The sequence below is a fragment of the Esox lucius genome, chromosome 8 (assembly GCF_011004845.1).
Source record: "Esox lucius isolate fEsoLuc1 chromosome 8, fEsoLuc1.pri, whole genome shotgun sequence".
NCBI classification, from domain to species: Eukaryota; Metazoa; Chordata; class Actinopteri; order Esociformes; family Esocidae; genus Esox; species Esox lucius.
Window position 1 is genome coordinate 29,140,410 of NC_047576.1, and position 17,044 is coordinate 29,157,453.

General features: G+C 40.6%; 1 long non-coding RNA gene across 1 annotated transcript; it reads left to right on the forward strand.

Annotated features, from left to right (window-relative positions):
* The first annotated feature begins 3,985 nt into the window (after positions 1-3,985).
* On the forward strand, positions 3,986-5,633 carry LOC109616029. Its single transcript, XR_002197063.1, has 3 exons — positions 3,986-4,585; positions 4,844-5,123; positions 5,307-5,633. It is a non-coding gene; the product is annotated as an uncharacterized LOC109616029 (long non-coding RNA).
* Positions 5,634-17,044: the final 11,411 nt, after the last annotated feature.

Below are 17,044 nucleotides of genomic sequence, written 5' to 3' on the forward strand. Positions count from 1 at the left end.
CTTTTTAAAATTACTATCCCATTTCTCACTATTCCCAAACAGATTTTCTTTAAAAAATTGCGGCCCTTAACTGAATTAAAAAACATCTTGAGTCAAAAGTTTTGCCCTAATGTTAACCCTAAACCTTTAACCTAAAACAAACTCCTAACCCGAATTTTTACACTATCCCCATTAAGGACTTCTACTGTAAACCCCTGAGACAGAAATAGCCCTTTTTCTGATCGGGATCAGCAAAACGTCCACAGGGGTTTCCATGTTTTATTCCAGTCAAAATGTCCACACCAGGTTCCAATTTTTACTTATCGTTGCAGGGGTTGTTTGTCCCTTCCAGGATAGTGAAACAACACACGATGACCACTTAAATATTTGTTGTACACCCTGCAACCTAATATATGGGTGGTATAAGTTCACTGAGGGTATACAACAGGTGTAAATGATAGTTAGAAGCTAGCTTTCAGGCACGTTGTCAATCTTCAGAAATTCTGCTTGTTAAAGCACACAGCTCTTTTGCTAGACAGCGCAGGGAAAAACACCCCCACACTGCTGACAGATTTATCGTTATTAGCTTAGATTCACTCTGACTGTTTGGAGGCATAAATGGGGTTCGGCCAACAAATGGGGTTCCATCAGCAAGGTTATAATTTTTCATGTTATCACAGCATGTTGTGGCCAAACTTACTTCAAACCTTCCCATAAGCCTTTGCGAGACATGAGGCAGATGCAGGCAGAGTCGTGGAGGTGTCTAACACGAGATTGTGAGTACACGTTTGAAAGGCATTACCAGATTGTGAGTACATGTTTGAAAGGCATTGCCAGATTGTGAGTACACGTAAGAAAGGTATTGCCAGATTGTGAGTACACGTATGAAAGGCATTACCAGATTGTGAGTACACGTAAGAAAGGCATTACCAGATTGTGAGTACACGTAAGAAAGGCATTGCCAGATTGTGAGTACACATATGAAAGGCGTTGCCAGATTGTGAGCACAAGTATGAAAGGCGTTGCCAGTCCATACTCAGCTTATTGCTATAGGATCAACAACCCCAGGCAGGCTTCTGGAGACAGAGCTGATTTTGTCCTTTTAAACTAATGTCCAGAAAGAGAAGCACTTCTCTGCCAGGAGGTTAGCCTGTGGAACAGGACATCTCAACCTTGGTCCTTTGCGTTTGGTTCCTCCACATAAAACACTCCAGTGGTGGAGGCCAAAACACTGACGGGGAAAGAAAAATCAGTCTGCTCATAGTTCGCCTCGCTCGCCTAAATGAAAAAAAGGGTTTGCTGTGAAGATTGAACTCGGTGGGACAAGGTGTACCATTAAATCAATGTAGGCAGCAACTTCCCTCGCTGTCAGGGAGACTGTGGGTCTCTGAGCTGCGGCAGTCCCTATCCGTCCCTATACATAGACACTGTTGTCTCTACCACCTTCACTCAGCTTCCCACTGTGGGCTGGTTGAAAACTGGAATTCATTTTCAGTGATTAACTTGACTAAATAAAAGGTAAATGAAATAAAAAGAACTGAGGGGAGGATTAAAAATGGCAATTTGGGTTTTACCATATTGACCATTAATCAATATTTCCAACACTGAGGTGAACACGGACCAGTGTCTACAAATCCCAAACTCACTCAATCACCATTTCCAAAGTGATCCAATGGAGATATTACCTAAATGGCTGTGCAAGCTGGGGCTGCTAACTAAATGCTAATATGTGTCAGAGCCTGGTGTTGGATTTATGAGCTACCATCTGGCTTCTACAGCATACAGTACAATGTTAGCTTACAATGATCAGGACCTCCCTGTTCCTTCCCCACAATCACTCATCTCACTATTTAGGGAGGAATTAGCTGTGAGTTCCCTTTAGCCTAATCATGTTTTTCACTCTAGCTCCACACTGATTTAAATTGAATTGTAATTAATTTACATTCCGGTGGTACTGAATATTCATGAATTCAATTTATAAATTGTTGTTTCTTGATTGGCTTGAAGGGCCTACATTTTCAATCCTTTTTTCATCAGCTTTTCAAAGCAAATGCAAATTGAAAACATTAATAGCATTATTGAATATGATTTTCATAATGGTATTTAAATGCAGAAAGATGGTTTGGCCAGCTAACTTATGTAAATCTGTTTGTTTGGTTACCAAGGCAGTTGTGGCTAGTCAATAAACGTTCTAGCTACTTTAATCAATGTTGTCACATTTCTACTGGCAACTAAATACATTTCTTGCTGCAATTATGTTCAATTACAGCCTCTGGTATAAAAGGGATAAACAACTGTAGTGTAAGTATTTTGCAGTATAACTCCAGGAATAGGACAGTTACTCTGCAAATACTGTGTCCAAAAGATTAAACTTCCTAGCTACTTTCAGTGAATATTGTAAACAACGATGAAGACCACCACTATAGCAATTGAAGCGATAACCCCAAAACCCAAATCAGTTACAGTTTTTGCCCGTTGCTTGAACACTATAGACCCATGCTTAGACTAAAGTAACACAACTTTAAGCTTTTGTTACCAGAGGTGGGGGACTCGAGTCACCATTTTCAGGACTTGTGACTTGCTTGATTAAAGTATGAAAATGACTTGACTTGACTTTGACTTGAGAACAAGTTACTTGAGACTTGACTTGACTTGAAGTGGAAGACTCGACAATGACTTGAACTTATAATAAACAAACAGCAATAAAATGATTTTATATGTGACATCAGCACCACTAATCAGCGTATGTGCCTTTAACGCTGCACAATTCAAACCGCGCCAAACATGGCAGACAGTAACGTTAGTCGAGCTCCACAAATAGTATCGTTTGGATACAAGGACTTTGAACTGGACTGTGTGAATAAAAAAAGATTTGCCAGATGCAAAATATGCGACAACGTCAAATTTCATTCGTCATTTTAAGAACCACAAGGAAAGGTAAGAAAGTAATCTCTTTATATTCAGTTTCACTTTGATCTATAACGGTTACTAATGTAATGAATTCATCTTTTGTTTGTCATAATTTGGCCTTGGTTGCATATTATATATATATATTTTTTTTTCTTGTTAGAAATGTGACCATTATCATTACTGAATACGTCTGGTAAATAGATGTAAGGGAATTTGACTATCACAGTGGCATAGCCTGAATTTTAATGTTGATGAGCATCTTAAAATGAGCGGGCTTGTATATTATTACACGTAGGCTATAATGTCTGTATTAAATGTGCGCATTTTCAAGTGTTTGTGGACTGCGTGTGGAAACTAAAAAGCATTGTTCTTACACCATAACTTTTCTGCATGAAAGGCTAACATGGAGGCGCCGATGTGATTACTAGCACCTAAACATTTCGATGAGTTTTTTTTTTTTACTCATACAGACAAGAATAATTACAGCGTAATTACATATTAGGCAGTTTTTCAGTCACAATAATTAGTTTATAAGGTTGTTATTATTAGCCCTTATTACATGGATTGGCTGAATTCCAGTGCAGAATGCGTGTTATTTCTTGATAACAGACCGTTGCCATGAAAAACAGCGCGTTGCTATGGACGCAGCAGGATTCTAACCAGAGACGGAACGGACTATTTTCTTTAGAGGAAGCAATACAATCGTTTTTAAATCAATACATTCCTTTTGAAATCAATATTTTGTGTCAAATTATTGATTTATTTGGTAGGTAGCCATGTAATAAGCGGGATAAGGTATAGCGAGGTGGTTGTTATAGCAAATACAACCCCTTCAGGCAGATTGAAGATCCCAACGCTTCTTCCCCCCAAAAAATTGTACCGCGGAGGAGAAAAATATTTGATTTTGAAATCGAGCTTCGCACCGAGCGCACGTCAGAAACAGAGGACAGTGTGTGTGTGTGTTCATCTCTTTAGTACTGTGACTTGACTTGACTTGAAACTTATAAGGACTCGACTTGACTTGCTTAGGGCGAACCCTTGACTTGACTTGCTTGATTTATCTGAACTGTGACTTGAGACTTGACTCGAGACTTGATGGTGAAGACTTGAGACTTGCTTGGACTTGACCATGTGTGACTTGTCCCCATCTCTGTTTGTTACCATACCTGAAATACATGTACCCATACCTTAAACAAAAGCGCTGCTTTGCACTCTAGTTGCAATTCTGCAACACACTTACTCCTTTATGCAACACACTTGGTCCTGCATACTGCACTCTATTTCATACATAAGACACTTCGTTCAAAAATGAAATCTCAGGGTGCCATTTGGAAAACACATGTATCCAAAATACAAAACACATCAGGTAATTGCAACCACTCAAATACGCACCTGAAGGCACTTACTTGCAAAACTGAACACCAATCAGCCAGCTACTAAAAGCCCTCAGTTTAGCCATTTCAAAAACTTTGCAAGCATGGATGGAGGGAGAGCAAGAGGCAGAGGTAGAGCAAGAGGAGGAGGACACGGTCAAGGTCGAAGGGCCCATGCACGGACCCTATGACATAAGAGCAACTTTGGTGGACCATGTCATCAACCATGGCCTGACTATGAGGGAAGCTGGGCAGAGAGTCCACCCACATCTAAGCCGCTTCACAGTGGCATCCATAATAAGGACATTCCGACTGGAAAACAGGTATGTCTTCACCTCTCTACCTTCTACTCTGCTCAGATCCTATTTACAGCACTGTACTACAGTATATCACATTACCACATCACGTGTACAGGGTATTGCAGGGTGCTAATGCTCCTTTTGCAGCGAAAGTGGTAGTTTTTGTGAAACATACCATGATTACTTATATTGAGATGTTTCAGTACAGTGGATGATACAGTATATACAGTACTGTAAGAAAAAGAAGCAAACCGATGACGATTTGTGGTTGTATTTCTCTAGAATGACTAGAAGACCTTCTGGGGGAGGACGCCAAAGCCTGTTCACACAACAGCAGGAACTTGCCGTTGTGGACCTAGTGAGGGCAGACAATGCCATCCGTCTCCAGCTATGACAGAAAATACTTGCAGACAGGCAAGTGTTCAACAACATAAACCATGTGAGCATCACCACCATCAGACGCATCTTGGGAAAACACAACATCACCATGAAGCAGCTCTACAGGGTCTCATTTGAGAGGAACAGTGTCTGGGTCAAAGGACTTGTAGCTGAATATGTACGGGTAAGTGTAACTGTCCTTTACATTTACAATACAGTATTGGTGAAATCCAGTAGCCGCTGAATATGTACCATATCAGTTCCACATGGATCCATTCGGAGAGCTACACACGTACCTGTGTGATGGGGTGAGGGTTCTGTATGTGTAGCACTGTAGTACAGTACTGTGTTTTTGTTTTTGTTACAGAGAATCTTGGCCATGGATGGAGCTGCACAGCCTCATGGATTCATTTACATTGATGAAGCTGGATTCGACCTGAGCAAAACAAGATGACGGGGTCGTAATGTAATTGGCCACAGGGCAATTGTGCACGTCCCGGGGCAGCGCGGGGGTAATATCACATTGTGTGGCGCCATAAGCCTTTGAGGGCTTCTGCATCATCATGCAAAACTAGGTCCATACAATAGCCAACATATACTCACATTTCTAGATGCTCTCCATAATATGGTTGTACAGAACAGACCAGATCAGCCCAGGTTTGTGGTGGTATGGGATAATGTCAGTGAAAATATGCATTCTGAATAAACACTGAAAATCAAAGACCGCAGTGTTTTATATAAAGTAGACTAGTGTGTTCCCCCTGATCTGAAAGTGTATGCATATGATGCAAGTATGTGTCATTTTGTCATCAGAGTTACATTTTGACAAAGGAATGTTAGGTTTTGATAGCAGAGTTTAGGTTTTGATAGCAGAGTTTAGGTTTTGATAGTAGAGTAGAGTTCAAATTTGACACAGATGTGAATGGTATATTTGCCAGTGTTGTGTCATGTGCACTGTTCGGGTTTGGAGGTTAGTAATGTAATTGTGTTGCCTTGTTCTTATCATGTTCTAGCGACTCCTTGTGGCATCTTGGGTACTTGTGAGCTAAATCAAGCTAGAAGTCTCAAAGAATTATGTTATAGACAGAACCTTTGTTATTACAAGCAATCATCCTCGAGATGTTTGTAGAAATGTATTAAAGTCCAACTGCAGCAAATTCAATATATTGGACATGGATTAGAAAGACATACACCTGTCTGTATAAGCTCCCACATTTTCAGTATATTTCAAACCAAGAAGTTGCTGGAATTACCACCTCAGTGACAAATGCATAAAAAGCAAAATGGTGTAATCTTTGAATATTATAAAATAGATTTAAATAACTGGGTTCTAACCCAGCAAAGAAACACATTGAAAATTACATTGCGTGTTTTAATATTGCAAAAATAAGGCTATATTTATGTTTGGAATATTTAATCTATTATAAATGGCGTGGGCTACATAACATTGATCATGTCACATTGTTGTTGTCAGTGTAATGTGCAAGAAACAAAACGTGGTACAAACGTCGTTAGACCATGGCATCATCATTATTTTATATCCACTGAGGGGCACAATACATATAAGTATATACATATATATGTATATATACACATACCGCATTTATTCGGCTTTAGTTCACATTGTTAGACATATTGGTTTGTATTTTCGATAAGCCACAGTTAACCTATCTATATGAGCCAGGGGTTCTCTGATAATGTATGACTGAATTACAACATCAAATGTCTATCCAGTGACAAAAACTTTGCAATGTCCCCTGAATGTCCCCTGACACGACCACAATGGTTGAGAGAGGTTGACATTGTGGAAATTGTGTAATAATAACAGTGAAATTACCCTACATGGAGAGGTTGAAAAGACACTTGGATGTCCCCAGACACCACTACATTGGTTGAGAGAGGTTGACATTGTAGAAATCGTGTTTTCATAGTGCCCATTATTCAATGTATATGAGCAGTGGGATTACATCATTTACTAACCCAAGACAGTGCTGAGGCTGGAGTGTCAGTGACGAGGCTGGAGTGTCAGTGACGAGAATGGAGTGTCAGTGACGAGGCTGGAGTGTCAGTGACGAGGCTGGAGTGTCAGTGACGAGGGTGGAGTGTCAGTGACGAGGCTGGAGTGTCAGTGACGAGGCTGGAGTGTCAATGACGAGGCTGGAGTGTCAGTGACGAGGCTGGAGTGTCAGTGACAAGGCTGGAGTGTCAGTGATGAGGCTGGAGTGTCAGTGACAAGGCTGGGAGAAAGAGGAGAAATTAATGACGCACCCAGAGATGTCTGTTCAGAATCAAGTATCTGCACCCAAAAAAATAGGTTTAAAAGTAGGTAAAATTGGTAAAAATTGGTACAATGGGATTTAGCTTTTTCAAATGTATATTCTTATTACACGCTATTTCAATTGAATCAACCCACACTAAGGTCAGGCAATCATAGGAAGTGGTTGACGCGTGGTCGACATGTCTCCTGGGTTATCAAGTGTCAAAGATGACCTGATGCAGAGGAAACAACCACCGTCAGTCCACTTGGTTCATACCAAGCTCTTCATACCATGCTGGTTAGTAGGGATCAATACACATTAAAGGTCAGATAGGAAGAATCAAAATGTACTGTCAATGTCTTTGGATGATGTCCAAGTGGATGCGGTAGACAACTGAGTTACAGGCAATGGACCGTATTTAATTAGCTCACTGATATGTCACAGAAACTTCAAAGACAAAGACAAATCATCAGTAACTATAAAATGATTACAGCTAGTACTCAAGCTGGGAGATATAGAGACCAATAAACAACAGAGTACATAACTATAACTGCTCCTTGTTTTTGTTTCACCTACCCTTCCATCCAAGCTAGGTGATCGCTGCAAATAAAGAAAATCAAGAATTCAAATAGTCTGTGGAGAGGTTAAATTGTTAAAATGGGGATTATTTTTATTTTACTGTTGGGAGATCCTTATCATCTTTCTAAATATAAAAACACACCCTGTCCACACATTAGCAAGAAATTGACTTTTTTCTAGCAAACGTTAGCAGCTAACATTAGCTTTTGTAACTTCTTCCCCAAATCACCAACTGAAGCAGCAGTGTTGACTACCACTGGGAACATTTCATGTATTCATCTTCTTTTCTGATCATGTTCAGGTGCAATAATTTGACTTCTGATGGAAATACTTAAATATGACATACAAATATGCTTGGTATTTCTAATGAAATCGGTGACACTTGACCATACTACCCTCACCTTGACCACACTGCCCTCACCTTGACCATACTGCCCTCACCTTGTCCATACTGCCCTCACCTTGACCATACTAGAATCACCTTGTCCATACTGCCCTCACCTTGACCATATTAGAATCACCTTGTCCATACTAGAATCACCTTGTCCATACTGCCCTCACCTTGACCATATTAGAATCACCTTGACCATACTGCCCTCACCTTGACCATACTGCCTTCCCCTTGTCTACTGCCCTCACCTTGACTATACTGCTCTCACCTTGTCCATAATGCCCTCACCTTGACCATATTAGAATCACCTTGTCCATACTGCCCTCACCTTGACCATATTAGAATCACCTTGTCCATACTAGAATCACCTTGTCCATACTGCCCTCACCTTGACCATACTGCCCTCACCTTGACCATACCGCCCTCACCTTGACCATACTGCCCTCATCTTGACCATATTAGAATCACCTTGTCCGTACTGCCCTCACCTTGACCATACTGCCCTCACCTTGTCCATACTGCCCTCACCTTGACCATACTAGAATCACCTTGACCATACTAGAATCACCTTGACCATACTGCCCTCACCTTCACTCGGCCCCAGCGACTCAGGACCCCGAGAGGGAGTAAAACGGTATGGAGGAGAAGGGTGGAGAGGCCACAGTAGAGACAACCACCCGAGCCCATTCCTCCCAAACTCCCACAGACCTCAGAAATGACCCCGCCCCCCTGTCATAGCAGTATGTTTGAGTTTCATTACTTCCTCACCTCCTCCCTTCACAACTATCTTTTTGTTAATAAAACAACTCCAGGGACCTAAACCCTCACCTGGTGTCAGTTCCCTGTGTCTCTTCCTATCACACTGTCTAAAACATGTCCTTTTCCCCTCTTGTCTTCTTCTGAATTTCAAGTGTTGGTGAGTTGCAATCCCCAACTAAATGAACAATTGTTGTATTTGTGCACACTTGATCATTTCTGTACACTTGATAAGTGAATATCATGCGAAGTGCATGATAGTTTTTTCAAAAACACCAACGAACTTGCAACTGAGCTCCCAGCATCTGAATGAAGAGGAAATCTTTGCTGGAATTTTGAAACACATCATTGTGGGAGGTTTTTTATTATGCCATAATTTATTATAACCCCTTAAATGGCAATAATTGAAAAGGTTTAAAACATAATTTTGGTGTTTCCAGTTTCAGGTTTTATTTACTGTCCATTTAGACAACTCTTTCTGGTATTTTATTCTTTAAAACTGGTCAATGTATCAGATACATTGACCAATTACACCCACTTTAACAGGTGCTCCATTCAGCAGTAATAACTAATAGTGATGTGCTTTTTAACAAGACATTTTACTGACTGTTTGAACGGCTGGCAGCAAGGAGTTCACTGGCAGGATTCATATTCAGTGTTTAGAGCTCTGACCAACAAATCTTTCATGTCCTCTGAGAAATATCAGGCCTAGAAGTGATGATTGGACCCATGGTGAAAAACGTAATGTAATGAAGTGATTGTTCAATGTTACAATAGACAAAGCTTTAAACACTCAAACAAGCTCTGCTAAACAAACATAATAGAATGCTTTGTTAGACACGGCTTTAACCAAGACATAAACTACACAGAGCGTTTGGTCTGCTTTACGTCAATGACTCCAAACGTTCTCATCCCCCTCGCAGCACTCAAGCAAAAGCAGCTGACTATCTAATCCAGTTGCAGTGGCAACTGTATTTCAGTTTTAATGTATCATGAAATATTATTCATCCTTATGTTTAGCAGTCTCAAGTGTACATTATTTAAAGCACACTTTTACAAGTCCCAATCAATCTTGACAGCAATAAGCCCCCAATGCCAGACAAACTGCGAACAAGAGGCTTGTAGATTCACTACTCCAGGTTTTAAGTTTATCACGCACTCTTAGAAGATGATCAGAGTCAGTTACACAATCACTAACACACTATAACCTGTTCTATGAAAAATATGCACAAAACCATTTTGTTTAACTCCTGAAGACCATTCATCCCAAACCATAAGCAATTTCCATGGACATTTTCCATTTCCATTCACATGTTATTTAGCAAAACTCTACAAATAACTATCTTTGCAAAGCAAACCTGTCATACAAGAAAATACTGCCATTCAAAAGCCAAACTGCAATTACAACTCTCTCAAAGTTTTTGAGGTGTGAAGACTTATTAATTAAAATATTCAACAAGCAACCAGAATGCTTGCAAACAGGCCACAGGTAAGCTCCTCTGTGTTTTGGAACATCAGAAAGAGAGGAAGAGTAAGACTGAGGAAGACGAGGTAGAGAAAGAGGAAGAAGAACAATTATTTCTAATGAGATTTGTGACATTATACTCGACAATGTTGTGTTAAATGATATGACCTTGAGGGAAGCCAGGCTGAAAGTACGTTTCAATGTTGCATCAATTGTCTGGACTTTCAGAAAATGAAAATAGGTTATCTTACTGTAAACTTATCTCACTACTGTGCTGACCACTCTGTTTTCTTTACTCTGAATCTGTATTCATTGGCACACGCAGCACAGTACAGGAACATTACATTACATTATAACTTGAGACCTGTATTCGTATTCTGTAAAATACACTTTTTGTAGAATTGAGCTACCAGTTTAAAGTAGCGGACCTAATTTACATGCAAAGTATAAAATATCATGCAAAGCACAAAAATTCATAGGGGACATTCTGGAACACCTTATGGTTATTGATTTAATAAAACCTTTATATAAAAGTGTTTTAGATTCCTATCACCAGTGTGCAAAGGGGTATTTATTTGTGTCAATGTGTTTGATGCTTTTGTGTGACTTTTGCCAGTAACATTTTTAGGATACTATGGTTTTGAGCATAATGTTTAATTCGGGGGTTTGGTCAATATGGTGTGAGTTTTGAAAAGTGTTTTTTCCGTTTTTAGAAATTGCTGTACATATTCAGGAAATGTGTTAACATTTGAATTGTGATAAACTGTACTACCCTAAATTCTCTAAATACTGACCCACACGGCAAGATAGGAAAGAGATAAAAACAGCCTTTGAATGAGTTCAGTTGCAGAAATTGTGGCAGAAATAGTGAATCCATTTTGGAATTGATTTTGAAAATATGACTGATCATGTAGAAAAACTGTATTTTATTGAAGGATTGTGGTCATATAAAACCATTTATTATCACACAGTAATTTGGCTCCTTTTAAAATCCTAATGATTTTGGCACGCAGCGCCACCTGGAGCAGCCGTCACAAGTCCAATACGAAGATACACAAAAATAAATTAGCTGCATGGTCGAATTGCCAGAAAGAAGCCTTTACTGTGCCAATGCCACAAAAAAGCCTGGTTACAATATGCCTGACAACACCTTGACAAGCCTCACAGCTTCTGACACACTGTAATTTAGAGTGACAAGACCAAAATAGAGCTTTATGGTCACAACCATAATAGCTATGTTTGGAGAGAGGTTAGCAAGGCCTATAGTGAACAGTATACCATCCCCACTGTGAAGCACTGATGTTTTGGGGGGGGGGGGTGAGCTCTAAAGGCATGGGGAATCTTGTGAAAATTAATGGCAAGATGAATGCAACATGTTATCAGAGAATACTGGCATACAATTTGCATTCTTCTATATGAAAGCTGTGCATGGGACGCTCTTGGACTTTCCAACAAGACAATGGCCCTCATTTATCAAAAGTGCGTACACCAAATTTCCAGCGTACACCTGGCGTACACCCAAAACCACGGTGACTTTGAGATTTATCAATATGGACGTTGGCGTACGGCACTCTCAAATCCTACGCCAGCTCAGGAGGTGGTGTACGCACGTTTTGAGTTAGTGCGGAAATGCGCAGAAAAAAAAATCCTAACGCACTGACAAAATAAAAGATATGATATATTATGTAAAAAAAACAACAACATAATTACAAACTTCAGTGTTTATTTTTGTGCAACATGGACTTCAAGGTTTCATTTGTGTTACTTTACCAAAGCATTTGACTTATATGTATTCCTTCTGATGCGAGCCTGTGCGCTTTACATGACGTTTCAGGGTTAGGCCCGGCAGTTGCGCATGGACTGGGTTCAGTAATAAAAGGCTTTAAATTACCAAAATATAATTCAGACTGACAAAAAAATAAAAATGACATTCTTCTTCTTTTAAATAATAATAGAAATAATAATAATAACGACATTCTTCTTCTAAATAACAATAAATGTCAATAATAATAAATATCATGAAATAATAAGACGAATATTACAAATTGTCATGCAATTATTAATGTGAATGAATGGTACTCCACATCACATCATCATCTTTTATTCCGCTTTTTAAACTGCCAAATGAAACAATTTTATTTCTTTCTACCTCCCTGGTGATCGTCTCAATCTCCACGTCAGAGAAGTTTCTCTTTTTTGCAGTCTTCCGTGTGTCCATGGCGTAAAATGAGGGCGTGGGGAAAGCGGAGACTTGAATATATAGGGGCGTGTTATTCTAATGACGATCGTTTTCAGCCGCGGCATTTATCAAGGGAAGGTATTGCGTACAACTGGATTTTAATGGTACGCACAGCTTCATAAATCAGGCGGTGAGAGGAGTGTAAGCAAAATCTTACGCCAACATATACGCCCGTTTCTACGCAAGAATGATAAATGAGGGCCAATGACCCTAAGCACAAGGCCAAGTTGACCCTCCAGTGGTTACAGCAGTAAAAGGTAAAGGTTCTGGGGTGGACATCACAGTCTCCTGACCTTATCATTGAGCCACTCTGCAGAGATCTCAAACATGTGGTTCATGCAAGTTGACCAAAGACTTTGCATGACCTGGAGGCATTTTGCCAAGACAAATGTGCAGCTATATCACCTGCAAGAATTCAGGGCCTCATTGACAACTATTACAAAAGACTGCATGCTGTCATTGATGCTAAAGGGGGCAATACAGTATTTAGAACTAAGGGTATGCAGACTTTTGAACAGGGGTCAGTACATTCATTTATTTTTTTGCCATGTTTTGTTTTATGATTGTGCCATTCTGTTATGACCTACAGTTGAATATGAGTCCCATAAATGGTACATATATTACCAATTCACTGTACATTTGTACAACTGTACATTTCAGATTGAATTTCATTACTATGTACCCTTACTGACCTAGAAACCGAGGGTTCAATCACCACTTCCACCTGTTCCAGATTCAGTCTTTCACTCTCATCTGTTTCTAATGTTTGCATGAAGAATTTAAGTAGAATGAAACAAATTCTCCAAAGTCTCAATTATTATTACTCAATACAAGGCTAAACAATTTACCCTGAACTATTTGATTTTATGACAGATGCTTCACTTTATATAATGCTTTTGACATCCACTGAAAACCCCAAAAGTGTTTCCAAAGCACTCCAAGAATTATGCGTCAGTATTCACATTGAAATACTAGACTCCCTTCATTCTGTTTTAATACAGTTTCTGTTCGGGTGTCTGTTGAGAAACTCTCTAACCAGTATTTATCAGGTTTTGTGTGCAATATTTCATGGTTTCATTAGCCAGCAGCATAACACCCTGCATCCCATGGCTGGTTCACCTCAGAATGATTGGGAGAGAAGATGCTGCTGGAAATTATGTTGGAGGGCCAGTAGGGGGCACTGTTCTCTCTGGTGTGAATATTAAATTGCATTGCCCCAGGGCAGGGAAGGGGACACTGTCCAGTGTAGAGGAGTGCTGTCTTTCTGATGGGATGTTAAATGGTTGCCCTTACTCCATGGTATCTAAGGATCCCAGGGTATATTACCCGGGGTGTTGACCCTATTGTACTGGCTGTATCGTCAGAGCCACCTAATCCTCCCTAAATCGCAATTGGCTCACTAATCCCCCAGAATGAAAAAATAAAATATAAATGATCGGTACTAAATATATGCTATAAAGTTTGTAACTCTGAGTAAGTGTCAGCTAACATTAGATACTAATGGTGTTTTAAGTATTTCTATTTTTACATTATATAATTACTTATCAACACTGAAAAACAAATCATTATAAAACAACCAGTACTTGGTTGTACAATAGATCCGCGAGAGAAAATAATGAACTTTGTTAAGCATTTTGTCCAATCCATCTGTCCAAACAAGTTTATTTTAGCATCCGTCTTCTTTGGCTCAGCTTCAGGTTTAGCAGTGGTGTGTAATACCATTTGATGAAACTCTAAAGATTTCCCATTTTGTATCCTAAACCAGTCACAGGCTAATTGGTGTGTTAGAGTCAGATTTACAGCTTCTCTTTTCTCCTTTATGTGTCTCTGCGTCTGTAGGCCAACGCCTCCGGTCTCAGAACGGCTGTATGTTATGATCCCGTGTCAGCGAAATCAATCCTTATCAATTTTAAAGTTCAGATTTTGATTTCATGACTCTACAGGGGAATGTCTCTAAAGCGAAAATGACTATTCTCCCCTTTTTGTCTTCCATCTGCTCTTCTATTGATCTTCTCTTTCTCACCCTCTCTATTTCTTCCCCGTCCCTCCCCCTCTCTCCCTCTATTTATTTCTCTCCTCTCCCTCTCTCTCTTTCCCACTCTCTTTTTCTCTCTTTCCCTCTTTTTCTCTCATCTTTCTCTTTCCCTCTCTCTCTGTCCTCCTCCTCTATCTCCTAACTCCCTTTCTCTCGGTCCCCACCTTTATCTTTTTATTTCTTTCTTTCCCCCTTCCCCGTGGCCCCAGGCCTAAAGACTGCTGGGTAACTAGCTGAGTGCCCTAGAGATTATGTTATATCTCAATATGTCTCCTCTGTTAACCAGCTCTGTCTCAGTGTGTCTCCTCTGTTAACCAGCTCTGTCTCAGTGTGTCTCCTCTGTTAACCAGCTCTGTCTCAATGTGTCTCCTCTGTTAACCAGCTCTGTCTCAGTGTGTCTCCTCTGTTAACCAGCTCTGTCTCAGTGTGTCTCCTCTGTTAACCAGCTCTGTCTCAATGTGTCTCCTCTGTTAACCAGCTCTGTCTCAGTGTGTCTCCTCTGTTAACCAGCTCTGTCTCAGTGTGTCTCCTCTGTTAACCAGCTCTGTCTCAGTGTGTCTCCTCTGTTAACCAGCTCTGTCTCAGTGTGTCTCCTCTGTTAACCAGCTCTGTCTCAGTGTGTCTCCTCTGTTAACCAGCTCTGTCTCAGTGTGTCTCCTCTGTTAACCAGCTCTGTCTCAGTGTGTCTCCTCTGTTAACCAGCTCTGTCTCAGTGTGTCTCCTCTTTTAACCAGCTCTGTCTCAGTGTGTCTCCTCTGTTAACCAGCTCTGTCTCAGTGTGTCTCCTCTGTTAACCAGCTCTGTCTCAGTGTGTCTCCTCTGTTAACCAGCTCTGTCTCAGTGTGTCTCCTCTGTTAACCAGCTCTGTCTCAGTGTGTCTCCTCTGTTAACCAGCTCTGTCTCAGTGTGTCTCCTCTGTTAACCAGCTCTGTCTCAGTGTGTCTCCTCTGTTAACCAGCTCTGTCTCAGTGTGTCTCCTCTGTTAACCAGCTCTGTCTCAGTGTGTCTCCTCTGTTAACCAGCTCTGTCTCAGTGTGTCTCCTCTGTTAACCAGCCCTGTCTTCAGTGTCCCCGGTAACCAGCCCAGTCTCAAGACAGAAAGGTCAGCTACTGTACAGGTGCAGAAAAAAAGAGACACCCAGCACACCTGGGAGACATCAAATGACCAATTAGAGAACGATAATACATAAACCAAGAATAAAGGAAGGCATGTCAGAAGAATCCACACAATCAAAACCCTTCTGTGAAAAAGAAAGAACACTATCAAAGAGCTAGCTACTGTCATTTAATCTGTCACAACCAGAGCACCCTAAATTCTGCAGAAGTGTTATGCAGTTGAACAGCAGGACAACAGGGATGGTATAGAAATGTGTTTGTATGAAAGGGGATATAAACATTGCCCAATTATTTATCAGGACAAATACCTAATTCTAGGACAAATACCTAATCCTATGTGAAAGGGATAATCAGCACAACCTTTTTATAGAGAGTGGGCATCATAGCCTGGCTCCTAAGACAAGACAAAATGATGGCCACAAAATGATGTGGAAATGAGCTGCACTTCCTAATCACCTCATGTTACCTGATTTATTTTCAGAGACCCATATTTACATTTTAATTTCTACCCTCTTATCTAAAGTTACTTATATTCTGTCAGTGTAGCATTTGCATCACTGGAATGAATATGGTGAAGGAGTAATAGAACAGGGACTGCGATAGCTGAGAATAAGGGATGGAGAACAGAAAAAAGAAGAGGCAGGCCGACAGACAGAGAGATGGAGTAAGAGTGTTGATAATGAGGGGAGGATACAGTACATACATATGGAGATGCCTCTTCTGTGGGATGACTTCCAATGTAAAACATCTTCATTTGCCAGTATGTGATTAGCGTGTGTTGGTGTGCATGCTTGGTAGTTACCGTGTGCGTGCCTTCATGTGTGTGTGTGTGTGTGTGCGTGGGTGTGCGTGTGAGCGTTCTCTGATTGCTGCCTCTGTGAACAGAAAGGGGTTCTGAATTCAATCAGCCGGTGACAAGGTTAGGGAGCAGAGCACACAGCACCCAGGGCTCCATCAGAACTGGTCCGTCTGTCACCCCGACTCACACTGGAGGAGATGAAGTTGCTACTGCAGTAGGGCCAGGGAAAGGGAGAGGCACAGAGCAGTGTCCCTCTCCTTCATACATCTCAAACGCAGGGATGGACAGCATGATATACGGAGATGGACAGAGACATACAGGTGATCTATACAGAGATAAACAGATATAGACCGATTCTATGTGCAAAGATTTAGAGATTTCCAGGGAAATAGTGAGTTTAACAGAGATACTGCAACAGCCAGAGATAGATATGTTTATATAGGGAGAGACATTCAGAGACAGACATA